The 15,863-nt window shown below is 37.8% G+C and overlaps 1 protein-coding gene across 4 annotated transcripts in view; it reads right to left on the minus strand.

Annotated features, from left to right (window-relative positions):
• THSD7A (thrombospondin type 1 domain containing 7A) overlaps window positions 1-15,863 on the minus strand; it is a 2,877,792-nt gene that overhangs the window by 1,904,508 nt on the left and 957,421 nt on the right. The gene's annotated exons all lie outside the window — the stretch shown is intronic.

Here is a 15,863-nt window from a genome sequence, read left to right on the forward strand (position 1 = left end):
ATTCAGCTGGATTTCATGCAGTTAACAGCAGAGATACCAATAAATAACCTCAAGGATATGGAAGAAGGAGATTATTTGGAGACCACATAAGCCACCATTGCTGGGAATCTACTAATCTACTTGCACTTTTCTGCACTATATTCTTGTAGATGACCCTAAGGCTTATACTGTGTTGAAGCTGGCCAGATCTTAGGTACTGTTTTCTGCTGGAAATTTATGAAGTGTGAGGGCTGATCTATCACTCACTTCTTGTATATTGGAAACCAAATGCTGAAAACAGGAATACCACCTTCATCAATAGTGGCGGTGATGTCTATCATCATAAAAGAGAAGAGAAACTCTACCATCATCCTATAGACCAGCTTCCTCCTTCAGTTGCAGTTATAAGTTGTTCATGGCATGATTACCTCATAAATTCCTTACTTAGATTATTACTGATATAATTTTGATAAGAGTCTGATGACTTATTGACAAGATGTGATACTTTTTCAGGATGCAGATAAATCAGAAAAGCTTCATTCGCTGTTAATTTATGAAACACAGAAAGATTTAAAAAGCCCAGAAAGCGACCATCTCTTTAGACAGCTGAGAGCCTTTGCATTTCCTGATAAATTTGTCAGGATGCTACAAAACATACACGAGGAGACAACGGTTATAGTCAAGATTAGGACAAGATTCACTATTTCAATTACATTGGAAAATAAGAACAAATAGGTCTATCCACTCTCTCCTTTTCTATTTGCTCACCCTTTGGAGTCTGTGGCCAAATATTTTAGAACCTTATCCAAAGCCTTTGACTCCTTTCCACACAGCAGGTTCATAGAAAGACTGGGGGATTGGAAGTAGGACAAAAACTAAGTGATTCAATAACTGTGTGATTGAATAGTAGGAGACAAAGGGATATTGTGAGAGTTTGATGTTAGAAAAGAGGAACTTTACTGGTGGAACAACACAAGAGGTTATTCCTGGGTATGAATATTCTTCAGTGTGCTTTTCCAGTGCATATTTAATGCAATACAGAAAAGGTTCAAATTCTATGCTGATGGCACATGGGCAGTTCAGCAGTGGGTAATAGGAGAAAGAGTTTAGCAAAGGACATAAAAGGGCTGAGCAAGTAGGAAAAAATGGTAGTAAAGGTTTAGTGCAAAGCAAATGTAAAGTATTACACTTGGGTGACAAAATCCCTGTTATGAAGTAACAGTAGGGTGGAGTGGGACATGCAAAAGAACATGAAAAGAGCCACTGGATGTTGGTCACACATGAGTAGCAGCATCAAAGAGATGGTAATGGAAGCAGCAGGCAGAATGCCAAAGGAGTTTATCCTCTGGGAAAATGACTCCAGAAACAAAGAGGTAAGGCTTCCACTATACATTGCCAGACCAAACCTTAACTATGGCATGTGGATCTTCAGGCCATATAAGAAAAGGGGCATCAGGCTTCTGGAAGAATTCAGAGGAAGGATAAAAGAAAGGTCTGTAGGGTGGATGAGAAATAAAATGGATCTATGTTAAAGGAGCTAGAACTCTTCTAATTTGGGGACATGATGCTGGTGCATAAGACTATGCCAGAAGGATGTGAGCAGGTCATTCTAAACATGAAATACAGATGGGAAAGGAAGAGCCTAAAGCAGATGATTATAGACAAGAACTACTCACTCGACACCTGCAATTTTATTTTCACAAAGAGAATTGTGGGCCAATGGAATGGACTGCTGGAATGTTAGTGGAGACAGAATCCACTGAAGCATTCAAGTTAGCATGGGACAGGCATAAAAAGGGTAAGGGGTGAGGTAAGGATGAATGGGAAGTAACATACTAAAGCACTTAAAAGAGCAAACAAGACAGCATTATCAAAAATAAAGCAAATGTAAGGAAGTAGAATGCAACTTGTTCTTATTCATGGATGTTGTATCTATACTTGTTTCAGACTCTGGAAAAGAATTTGAAAAACCTCTTTAGAGACCTTTGAAACTTTGGTAGGTTCTGTGACTACAAAGTGAATGTAACCAAAACAATAGCTCCATAGGTAAACTACAAACCTAACAGACTACTGGCAGAATGTTTCCTTTATTTATGATATAAACAGTCCACTCACAATCGAAGTAAAGATCTGGTGGCCATCATGGAACAAGTTGTGTTCACTAAAAATGTGTCACTTTCACTTTAAGATGGGAAAATCTACTTATTCATTTTCTACAGAGTTCAAAAGATCCAAGTTTCTATCAAGTCAAGGTTCTTCCAGCTGACCCTCCTAAAAGTTTTTTTTTTATTTGTTTGAAGAGATATGTACTTATCTCATACTTCTGCAGGTAATAAGAGTGAGTGGCATAGGAAATCTTAGTGCGATAGCCCACTGGTACACAAAATATGTAAGTCAGTGTGCCTGACTTCAACCTTTACCAAATGACAAGACAACTCTGACTGTAGTATTCAATGTTCTATGAAGATATCAGTTTAGCTGAAAGTAAAGATGGGCAATGTCAATCCAATGCTTATATACCTGCGTCATGGTAAGAAAAGAGATGACGAATTACCACCCCTTTTTAAAATCAGCGGACAGCCCTCAGAATGTCTACTAGAGCCATGATGGTGTCTGATTGGAAATATAAGTTATAATTGGTGGGGTGAAGGTCCTACAGCTATGATAAGCTGGCTGAAAGCCATCTGTACCCTTACAGCTGGGAGCATATACCAGCAGAGGGAAAGGACCTAGCTAGGAGTTAGTTTACCTCTCCTTTGGGGGCAATAAATAATGCTGTGTAAGACACCTGCCACTGCTTCAATTGCTGAACAGGCTATAATGAATCCAAAACACCCAGGTAAACTAATCCAGAATGGGGTAAGTTAAGTCAAGAAGGAAGCGTGTGCTACAGCACATCTAGTTAGCAGACCATTAGAATATATAAAGGAGGAGGATGCGGATGCACACAGGTCCTTAAGAGCCACTTGGGAAAGGAATCTAACCATTAAAACTGGGATCATGCCAAGATACACACAATAAAATCTTGAAGATTAGAAGCTTCACTTCTATGTTGCTATTGTATGTTGTAGAGCAGACAATTAAGGCTATGAGCTATGAATGAGCTGTTTCCTGTGGTACAGGGTTTGATTCATTCAGCCTTCATTTGCCTCATGAGTGACTCTGAGTAAGTCACTTAACTAGACAATGCTTTGTGGTAACTGGGAAATTGAGCTAGGGTCCTCAGTGGTCTCCTCGGTCTTATGCATAGTAACTGTCTAAGTGCCTCATTGCCTTTTTTCTATACACATTCCAGGTTCATGTTAGCAAGAGTATATCCTGTAATTTCCTTAGTATACACTAAAAAGCTCAGCTATATCAGGCAACCATGGAAAAAAAAAAACTCAAACTAAATAAATAATCACTGGAACAGCACCAAAGTAAGATGGCATTAACCTGAAATGTTTTTAGGGTAGCAGATGTTTAATTGTCACTATTTGTCCTCAGACTTCTTCAGAAATACAAACCAGAAAACATCAAATACATACTTAATTTAAAAAATGTGAACCATCCAATCACTAAAAGGAATCAATCAGTCAATTAAAAATCAAAAATCAAATAAGCATTATGAACTGCATGAAAACTTATAAAATAATAATAAAATGCATCATACCATGTATTTATTGTTTAAAACAGCTAATCAAATTTATATTAAGAAGAAAACATTTAATATTAATACTGCCATGTAAACATGGTAGAAGATGGGCTGACAACCAAATTTGCCATTCCGTTTCTGTTTTGGCAACCAGATTTTTAAAGTCACCACCCAACATATTTTTCACCACATGCTCTAGGACTCCAAAGGTAAACTTTTTATATTTTTTGCACTTTGTGATGTTTATATATAGAACATTGCTAATATTTTTAACTTTTACTGCATAATTGTGTTCTCTAGTCCTAGTACCTAAAGACCTGGTAGTCATTCCAACATAAAATACTGAACATACAGAACAGAAAGCAATATAAATAACCCCTTTGGTGTTACAATCAAATTTACTTGGCACAGATGCCACGGTGGTACGGTGTTAGCATTGTACCTCACAGCAAGAGGTTCTCCTGTTCGATTCTCAGCTTGGCTTGAGAGTGCCTTCTGTGTGGAGTCTGCATGTCCTCCCCGTGGTTGGGTAGTGTTTGAAAGACATGCATGTGTAAATGGGCGTGCCTTCGTTGAAGGTTGGGCATTGAGCTGGCACCTCGGCATTTCGTAAAAATCTACTGCCAATCATTAGGGGACCGGAGTTCCGCTGTGGCGACCCTTTACCGGGAAAAAGCCGAAAGACAAACAACAACAACAACCCTGATGTTAAAATCATCATGTTCTAATCTAATATATGGACTTTTGTGGATAAATCTACAGCTGTTGCAACTATTACATTTAAATGCTCCCAGATTTTAGAGGCAAAAAACATAGGAATTTTAGTACAAGGCTATTCCAAAATTTGTTTAATGTCACCACGTTTTTTATATACAGATTGCGGGGTATTACCCAACATGTGGGTTAAGCCATTGTTGCCCATGATAACTTTCCAATTTTCTTTTAAAATATTTCTAATTTGATGACTATCGACAGTCATCTCCGAACAAAATTTAGGCTAGTTCTTTTCATTATAAATTAACTCATACTTCTTCTTAGAAAAACCATAATCTAAAATGGGAGGAAACTCAGATCTCATTTTATTCGAAATCTCAACAGCAACTTTGTTTAAAACATCTAGAGAATATCCTCTACCCAGAAACAATTCAATAATGAATTTGATCTCACCATCAAAGTCCGTATCATTACTAGTCATACGAGAAGCCCGAATCATCTGCCCATGAGGAATATTCTTTTTTATATGACTAGGATGATTGCTTTTAAAAAGAACATAACTATTCGAGACAGTATTCTTATGATGAATATGACTCTTAAAATTACCCTCAGACATGTCCCAACTTAACTCCAAATCAAAAAAACTAACTTTCTGACCAAAATTCCCCAAGGTGAATTTTAAAAAACTAGTACCTCTACTCATTTCATCCACAAACTCTTTATAATGAAAACCATCTTTGCTGACAATACAAACTAAATAATCAACAAACCATTGATACAATTTGATGTGAGAAAAGAAAACAGATGTAGTTAAAATCTGTAACTCCCACCATGCAGCTATGATACTAGAAAAAGTGGGTGCAACCCTATCCCCCATCACAACCCCCTTCAATTATCTAAAATATCGAGTATCAAACATGAAAAAAATATTCTTTAATAAAAGATCAAGTAAAGTACTTTACACATAAATAGACTTGTTGCCCACCATGGTGTATTTCTTAAGATTAAATCTAACAAAATCTATCCCCTCTTCTTGTGGGATGGCAGTAAACAGTGAAATTATATCTACTGACAGCATAAGATAAAACTCCATATCATAAGAAATTTGATTACTAAACTTTCTAATGGAATCCAGAAAATCCCATGAATCACGTATATGTGATCAGAGGGACTGAACATATGTATTAAGCACATGATCTAAATATAAGGAAATTCCCTCCATACAAGAACCTAAGGCTGAAACAACTGGTCTAAATGGAGGATCAGTGATGCTCTTATGTATTTCCAGAATTCCAAAGAGCACACCAGTCCTGGGATTGTTCACCACTAAAAATCATATAATTCAGCAGTAATGTCACTATTAACAAACAATTCATATAAGAAATTGCTAATGTAAACATAACTATGTTGAATGTCAGAAATTGAAACTTCAACATATTCTTCATTTTTATTTAACAATTTCATAATATTACAGTTGACCTGTTGTGTCTGATTGGAAAGATAAGTTATAACTGGTGGAGTTAAGGTCCTACAGCTATGATAAACTGGCTGAAGGCCATCTGTACACTTACAGCTGGGAGCATATAACAGCAGAGGGAAAGGCCCTAACTTGGAGTTAGTTTAGCCCTCATTTTGGGGCAATAAATAATGCTGTGTAAAATACCTGTCACTGCTTCAATTGCTGAACAGGCTAAAATGAATCCAAACACAGAGGTAAACTAATCCAGAATGGGGTAAGTTATGTCTACATCACATCTAGTTAGCAGACCATTGAAATATTTAAAGGATGAAGAGAGGGATGCACATGAGTCCTTAAGAGCCACTTGGAAAAGGAATCTAACCATTAAAACTGGGATCATGCCAAGATACACACAGTGAAATCTTAAGATTACCAGATTCACTTCTGTGTTGCTTTGTAGAGCAGATGATTAAGGCTATGAGCTGTGAATGAGCTGCTTCCTGTAATACAGGGCTTGACTCCCACAGCCTTCATTTGGCTCATGTGTGAACCTGAGCAAGTCACTTAATTAGACAGTGCTTTGTGACGACTGGGAAATCGAGGTAGGCTCCTCAGTGGTCTCCTAGGCCTCATGCCTAGTAACTATCGAAGTACCTTATTGCTTATTTTTTATACACCTTCTAGGTTCATGTTAGCAAGGATATATCCTGCAACTTGCTTAATATGTTACAGATGTGATCTTATTTATTCATTTTTGCAAGTATTGAGAGGGTCAAGACCATTATCAACAATGATTTAAGTCACAAGGCTGACAAAGTCAAATACTAGTTTTATCTTCAAAAAATAAATCAAGTATCACAAGCTATTAGAAGCAAAATTAAATAGCACTATACATTTCAGTAACATGCATTTTGGCAATATAGCATTAACAAGCTGTATGACATTGTAGAGAAGGAGACAGTCTTCAGTATTTTACCATTATTTCTGTAACACTAAGATCTGATAGGTGCTGTTTTTTTTTTTTTTTTGTTATTAATATGATACGGTCAAACATAGAAGGAAAATGTTATGGTAACAGTGTTTTCAATAAAGAAAGTGCTGGTTCTTTCTCAATATGTAAGGCCTAAATTCTTAAGAATTATCCCTTTAAGGATATACTCTGTATCTCAGACATGGTGCAGAGGGGTAAATGCAGAATCAATAAACACTACAAGCTGTTCATTATGATATTGTACAAACTGTTGAATCAGTTGTCCAAATAATAACAGCTTATTTAAAAGGATTACAGCTACAGTACAAGTATTATGTCATCCTTTATTCAAAATGAAATGTTAACTTGACATCCCTGAAGCAATGCAATGCTAAGTGTTGTACAGACATTTAAGAAAGTACAGATGACTCCATTGCACATACATCACATGCTTTAAAGTGCTACATGATATAGTCACTGCTTACCAGCTGCATTTTGTATTGCAGACACTGTCCCAAAACACACTGATAAGTCATTTTCCTGGTGGAATCAAATACATTGTGCATATCCTTTGCAAAATAGGATGCATCTGTTTCCTATTACAAAGGGCAGCAATATTTAAAACAATATGGCATATACTTCACCGGCATCTTGTACCTATTAAAATACATCATTAAATACTTTGTTACATAAAATATGTGCATATGTATTTCTATGTGTGTAGGCATGTGCTTATGCATGTGCATGTGAAAGTGTGTGTGCACGTGTCCCTGTGTGCATGTGTGTGTGTGTGCGTGTGTGTGTGTGTGTGTGTGTGTGTGTGTGTGTGTGTGTGTGTGTGCATGCTTGTATGCATATGCACATGTTCAGCTCTATCCTGCAGATACTTTGTGCATGTGTGTGAGTTTTGTTAACTTACTACTTAAACACACACACACACACACACACACACACACACACACACACACACACACGCACACACGCACAAAGCTAGTAGCCCAAATTCATAGGATTATAGGATCATTGGCACTTTCTAGGCTAATGGCCCTAGACCCCTTACAAGCCTAGCCAAGTTCTACCCGTATTTCCATGATCAGCACCTATTGCCCCTGTCCAAGAGGGACACAGGTGGAACACCCAGGGTGAATTTATGGTCATGCATCCAATCGTCCAGACTGCATTTGAAGAGGCGCAATGAGGTGCTCTGTTTGACATGAAGTAGTAGTCTGTTCCAAAGGTGTGGTCACTTCTGGGAGACAAATCTGTCCCTCCAGCACATTCTATTAATGTCACATACCAAGTTAAGGTCTTTAGAGTGAGTAACCCATGTACCATTTGACTTGCGGATATGCAGCATTTCCAATAAAGCAGGGTCAGAGATTGCCTTGTATGCAAGGCAGAGATCACCTCTAAGTAGTCTGTATGAAACAGAATAAAGTGACAGTGATTTCTGATCATCCACATAGGACAGATTCTGATGAACTTGAATTTTCTTTGCAAGAAACCTTTGTGGTCTCTCACTGCTGCAGCACTTGGAAAGGTACATTCCTAAAGAGGAATTGTACTCAATTATTGGCCCGCGGGAAGAGTACAGGGAGGTTATAACTCCTTCTTTTCTGGAGGCAATGCCCTTACTTATGAGATGGGCAATATACAATGCCCTTCTTACCACTGAGGAGACATGGTGATCAAAGTTAAGGCTGCTGTCAGCCTGTATGCCTGGGTCTCTCACCACTGAGTGTATACTTAGGGTGTTGCTATTGATGTGGTTGTTAGCATGAACATCCGAAAGGGAAGATAATACATTTGTTTGCATTGAGTTTAAGGCCATCACTCTGGCACCAGTCATTTCTTTGTGTAAGACCCTCTTGTGGGATGTATTTGTAGATACTATGACCACTCTCAATTTGCAGTCATCAGCAAACATTGTCATCCACAAACCTTTAGTTTTTCCTTGTACTATGGAGAAATAGATTCTAAACAGTAGATGTCCCGGGACTGATCCGACTGGTTACATGTCTGCTGTTGGAGGTGGAGTCCCCTATTTTGATTATATGTGTTCTATCAGTGAGCCATTTAGCGACCCATCTAATGATATAAGGGTTGATACTTAGCTGGGTGAGTTTGAAAAATAATGCCTGAGTGGGGGATACTGTCAAAAGCCTTGGCTAAGTCTAAGTAGGCTGTATGCACATATTTCTCCTTATCCAGGGCCTTGGTGATTGTCTCAAGGAAGTCCACCAGGTTTAACAGGCATGATCTCCTTTTGGCAAATACAAACTGAGTAGGGTCAAGTGTTTGGAGATTGCCTATATCTTTGTTGATAAGATCCATAATGATTCACTCCATGGCCTTGCAGATAAGACTAATCAGACTAATAGGTCTATAGTTCCCAGGGACAGTGGAAGCACTACATTTTCCATTCATCTGGGATGAAGCTGGTGCTTAGACAATGACTGAAAAGAGTATGCAATGGTGGTGCTAATTCTTGTTGGAGACCATATAGGATGTAGCCTGGGATGCTAAGAGGTCCCAAAGATGCTGTGTTTCTGGCCTTAGAGAGGACACTTATGACAAGGTAGGGGACAGGTGGTAGGGATGTCATGGGGTATGTGTGGCAAGGACAGGGGAGTGAAATTTTCACAGAGCCTGTCAGCCAGCAGGTTAGCAATGTCCACAGGCTCAGTATATGTGGTATAATTAACTACCAGTTTGGCACAAATCTGGGCCTTTCCTTTTAGGTTACGGATGTAGCTAAACACCTTATGGTTGTCCTTAGTTGGGGAAGCTAATTTGGATTCATAGTTTGCTTTGGAGGACTTCACAAGAAATCTTATTTGCTGAGGAGGGTGTGTTTCCAGTTTAGGGCTTGCTCCCACTTACTCTTACACAGCAATTTCTTCCTCTTGTTGTAAAGCCTGTTAATGGCAGTTGTCCACAAGTCAGGTTTGCTCTTCCTTGAGGAGCTTGTATTGGTCCTATTAAGTACAGCTGGTCAATGCAGATATACAGGTGCTCATATAAAGCAATGGTGTAGAACTCAGCAGGGTTGCAGTTCCATCTGGGGGGGGGTGCAGTGCAGCTATTTATACCATCCCATAAGAGGTTATAATCTACTTTGGAGGGGTTTTTTTTACTTTAGTTACTGCTGGGGGGGGGGTCAGGTGTGATAGTTACTTAGAATGATACTGATTTGTGGTCAGATCTCACCATGGATGACCTCATAGTGGGGGTGCTACAGTGGTCCCCCACATTACTAAGTATCAGATCAAGGATGTTGTCACCCCTTGTGAGGGTGTCAACCAGCTGGTCCAGGGTATTGAAGTTAACAAAGTCGAGGAACCTTTCGGCACGTGAGTTTGAGAAAGAGTAATTTACCCAGTCAATGGATGGGTAGTTAAAGTCACCCAAAACTATGGTGTTCAGTTGTATATTGATAGACTCAAGTAGATCCAAATAGGCAGAGTGGGTGTCCTGATTCATGGAGGGGGTCCTATAACTGGCAATGACTTGTATAGGTGTCTTACCAACAGTTAATTTCACCCGAAGTAACTCCAGAGAATAGTACTGATTAACCAATCTGGAGGTGTATGTATCTTTAATGAATATTGATACACACCCTCCTTTAGTTTTCACAACTTCAGTTTGTGGTCTGAATATGTGGAAGGAGGTGTAACCTGGTATGGCTGGTGTGCTCTCCACAGCCTTGAACCAGGTTTCTGTGAATGCACTAATGTATACATCTTCCAAGGTGAGGGCAGCTTCCAGTGATGCAGTTTCATGTTAAGACTCCTAGTGTTTAGAAGCATAGCCTTGAGGTTGTTTTTAGATGGAATTTTTATATCAGGAATTTTATCCTTGACACTGTCTAAAAAATGCACAATGGGGGTGGCAAGAGCCTTAGCCAGTAGCTGAAATTTCAGGATGACGGATGAAGACCATCTCAGGCAAAGCATTGCAGTCTGTCAATCATGTCATCCCAGGTTGACAGATATGGATCCGCTTAGAATGACACCAGAAAATAAGTCAATAATTGTCTGTTTGCATTGAGGCATTATCCTAGGTGAAGGTAAAATGCTACTTAAGGCTAGGTACATACCTTGCTGGGACATGTAGCCTGAGAGTTCAGTCATGTCTCACTTCATATAGTCTAGAGAGACATGTCTCAAGTTGCCCACACCAACATGGAATATGACAGAGTCACAACAGTACCTGTTGTTGAGAGCCTTGAGTGCATGTGTGATATGATGGATCCTGGCACCTGACAAACAGCTGAACATGACCTTTTCTTTATCCAGCCTGGTGAGAGGGACATCTGTGTGTTTCACAATGGAATCATCTATGACTAATATGTTTGGTTTTGGGTTTTGCCTTGAGGGCTTGACAGGTGAGACACCTGTGCATGAGCTATTACGTGTATAGTGTTCTGCTGAGAAAGTATTATGTGTAGCATGCTTGTGTTTGTGAGATGTCTGGTGTTTAGGTATATTTCTGGTGAGGACCTCCGCATATGTAAGTATGTGTGTATGTGTGATTTGGGTTTGGGTGCAGTAGGAGCTGAGGTGTGGATGCTGGCAACCTAGTCATTGTCATATGTACTGAATGCTGTGTGAGAGAGAGCATGGATTCAAGGTTCTTAATATAGTTGCATCTCTCACATGTTGAGCTTGTGTGGAGTAGGAGTACAGGGTTGTTGGTGAACATGGAAGAGTTGCTACACTGCCTCAGGATACCCATGTTGACCAAGCTAGCTGGAGAAACTGTGGGAAATTGTCCATCCATAGAGTTAGGTAAATTTAAATGGTCAGGAAAAGAGGTTGCACTTAGGAATGACTAGTGTGTGAGAGGTGTGTTGGTACCTCTGAGGCTAGGCTTAGTGTTCCACCTGACAGTAGAGTAGGACCACAGAATACCTCTGGAGGGCCACAAGCAAAGTGCTAAGGAAAAATTTAACAAGCAAAACATTTGCGTCGATGACCACCAGTGGTAACCACCGCTATATGGCAGCACAACATCTTATTGGGCATTAAGTTGTAATGTATTGCACCACATTTTTAGGCCAAAATGGTTTTCCTCTTTTTCTTCAATGAGAGCAGGTTTAAAAATATTTTTACATATTTGCCCCTTAATTATCCACTTTGAATTAATGTTTGTTTATTTTAGTCCATTAGCCCTAAAATTCTGACTGTCATACTTTAAAATAGGTTTTTCACACGTTCATTATCAGCTTGCGCTGTCATTTACACTATCATGTTTATCAAAGAGATGTTTGTTTGTATTTTTAACTGTTGTATATGTCTCAAAATATTATATCTAATAATTTATTTCTGAATGTAACATGTACTTAAAATTGTAGTCTATTTAAATTGCAGTTCCTGCAAAAATTAATTCTTTTTCGTGAAATCAGAACTCATTGATCAGCTATCAGCAAACACAAATATGTATTAAAAGCTCTGACACAAAAGCATTACATTGAACTGCCATGGCTCTTAAATTTACTTACAAATAACAACAATACTCAGTGTTGTTACCATGTAAATATTTTAAAAGAAACTCAACATTTGATTGATTATTTTTCTCTTATTCTCTTATACTCTCAAAGGTGCTATCTCAAGGAATCAAACTAGAGTAGCAATATAAGACTTTTTAGAATACTGCCCCAGGTTGTAAATGCTAAATGCAAACATTTATCGTGTCAGTTCTTCCAGCATTTTAATAACATACTTTTCTACAGTAGATGGATTGTAATTTACTTTGTCTATAAACAGCTTGGCTAACAGGACCGTACACTATGTTGTCTTTGTTGATTTACTTTATTTTGATATGACAAGGTACACTGCTCCTGAAAACACATAATACATAACAGGGAAATACTTAAATCATCTTGTGACATAGTGCAAGCATATCTTTAATAAGTGGGTTTGATGTAATTAAAATTATGCTTCTGAAGTGATGTCTGATTCACAAAGAGTGTTTTAAATAATGCGATCCACCATACAGTTACACCTCTGGTCATATTTGCACAAAAATGTCAAACTTGTTTTGTTACTTGATTGCAAGTCATTCTTTAGAGCATTATCCAATAAATGTTCAAAAGGAATGTATGTATTAAGCAGCTGGTTGAATAATTCAGGAGGTACTCTATATGGGTTTTATTTCTACATAGTTTTATAAGTTCATAGGTATAAATTCAGCATGCACTTTACGTTAACTGTAAGAGTTAGGCTTCCTTACTGACGTGTCATGCTACATAATTCTGCTGTGAAGCTATGATTGAGCATAAAATTGAGTGCTACTTCTGAGATTCCTTTTATAGTTAAAGCTTTGTGGTTGTCCTTCGGGGAAGTGAACATTTTTCATTCATAGGTATCCTTTTTTTATAGCACATCTGAGATGTTTACACAGGTGTGTGTGTGTGTGTGTGTGTGTGTGTGTGTGTGTGTGTGTGTGTGCGTGTGTGTTGAGGGTCACACATCTCCATGATATTTTTCAGCTCTAGCTGTTCCATCCTGAATTCTGACTGAATACTTGACAAGGCACATGTTGCAATGGTTGGAGTTAAAATGTTCTATGACTTCTGTTTTGTATACAACATGATTGTGTCTTCATTTTGTAAAGACATAAATGTTGAATGTCAGTCTACTTTTGAGGTTTTTTTCTCTTTGTTGTACTGATAAAGTAAGCATTGCTTAAGCATTAGAGAAAGTCCTTTGTACTGTTGTAACAGAAAAACAGCTTTGTTCTGCACAAGCGTGTGACCTTTAAAAATGGAAATGAATTCTGATGGCTAGAGAGTTTGTTTCATATCTCATGAAGGTAATAACAAATTAACCATCTGCAGACATGTGTGTGCGTGTGTGCGTGTGTGTGTGTGTGTGTGTGTGTGTGTGTGTGTGTGTGTGTGTGTGTGTGTGTGTGTATATGTATGTCTGTGGGAGCTAATGCATTCAACATGTAAAAAGGCACATTTTATGTTCAAATTCCACAGTATTAGAATCCTATTCAGAGGGCATTTGTTTATTTTTGGATAGTCATTTTCTGTTGGGAAATATTTGGATAACACCAATCTCTCCCTTGCTTTTCAGCCTGTTCAAGGAAATGGGTATTTTTTCCATACTGCTGATGGGGAATCATCCCAGGGAAATATCAGAATTCCATTGTTTTAACTGATTACATCATAGTGACGCCTCCAGGTGCATTTGCAGTTAACTCCTACTGATGCCTCTAGGTGTCAAATATTGCTCATTCATATTTGCATTAGTTATTCCAAAACCATGCTATGCACAAGGTTTTAAAAGTTTCATCTTAAAGCTTACACAGTGACAAACTCAACTGCATTAATTGACCTCTGTCTACTGCAAGTAAATAGATATTAACTGTTGTTTTTATGGTATTAATTTATATAGATATCATTGTCACATTTTTCTAAATATCATAACAACCAAGTAACAGAGACAGAACTCCTTAGCCTCACATGAAAGCTCTCAGCTAGATGAATAAAACACTGCTGGCAGTACGTGTGTAATTTGAGTGGTTGCTGAGATATTGTAAGTTGTTTACAAAATATTACAAATGTATAAATTACTGTGTTTACTGCGGCTTATAAAATTTGGTTTAAGACCTAGAGCCTTAAAAATATTACCACTCTAAAAATAACTTGTGCTGAAGGGTTTTCCATTTATACTTCTTTCATAAACCCTATGGTTCTAGAGATGTGAACATTTGTTTGAAATGTGAGGGCATAATTTGATTCTGTCAAAAGGCTCTGGCTCCACCCATTGGAAGTTACAATACAAACTTCCTAAGCTCCATTGGAGTGAAAGAGTTAAATAATCTGAAAAGAATATGTTTTTGAAACATATTTTTAACTGAGAGAACAACTCAATAGCATGCAGAAAAATATCTTATAACAAATAAACTTTATATCTGTATATATATATATATATATATATATATAGAGAGAGAGAGAGAAAGATAGACATGGCTATAGATATAGATATATACACATATGCATTCATACTTACATCAAGATTTATTTATTTTATATTTGTTTACCATGAAAGTCTGACTGGACACATGTCCTTTTTCAGCGAAGGCCCGGGGAGAAAAGCTCCAACAATAAGAAATACAAACAATGTAAAAGTTAACAAACATGCCATGAAATTCCAGTAGCGTTCACAATCAGCGATTATACAATGATGGGCAATACAGTTCTTTAGAATTTACATTAACATGACGTATGATACAACAGTACATACAAATAAATGATGAGGCAAAGCAAGTTTCAATAGAGATGATGTCATAGATTGGAGTAAAATAACACCCAATGAGCGATATGTGGTTAAATATACTGAAGTTAGACTTATCCAGCAAGAACAGAGCTTGGTGTCTAATAACAGAGTAGTTAGGAGCTTTTTAAATTGTGCTGTGGAGCAGTTAGAGGTAATAGGGGTTGGCAGTCTATTTCATATTTTAGGAATGATGTTTGAGAAGAGTGATTCCCCAGCTGAGTTAGCTTTGGTGGTTTCTAGGAGTTTGTTACTGAAACAGAGAGCTCTATAAGTGGTGTATGGTTGTATAAGATTTTGGAGAGGGGGGATTTTATCCAGTTGGTGTAGGATTTTGTGGGCAAAAGTTAACTGTTTATAGTATAGCAGTTGAGGAAGTTCTAGCCATTTTAGTTGTTCAAGAGCTGTACAGTGATGTGACCTTTGTTTGGCATCAGTAGCAAACATGGCAATTTTATTGTAACAGGATTCCAACTTGATTAGATCAGTTTTACAGAGGTTGGTTAGTATTGGGAAGGCATATAGGAGAGTTGACAGAAGCTGTGTACAGGCAATGGTAGCTTTTGTGGTTCTAGTTAAAAATTGTTTCTGTAAAGAAGGCTTAGTTTCTTGTGGACCTCCTTAATGTTTGAGCAATATGAATGTTTAATTTCAGATTAGTGTGTGTTATTGGGGTGAAAATAGTTTTGTTTTTGGACACTATATTGACAATTAGGTAAGATGATTATCACTTTTCACAGGTGATATCACTTTTTTTATTTAATAATACCTATACCTCTTACTTCTGGCATTTTTTCTGTAAATCTTCAAAAAAAGTAG

This window comes from Protopterus annectens, chromosome 3.part1 (genome assembly GCF_019279795.1).
Source record: "Protopterus annectens isolate FY-2018-M chromosome 3.part1, PAN1.0, whole genome shotgun sequence".
NCBI lineage: Eukaryota > Metazoa > Chordata > Ceratodontiformes > Protopteridae > Protopterus > Protopterus annectens.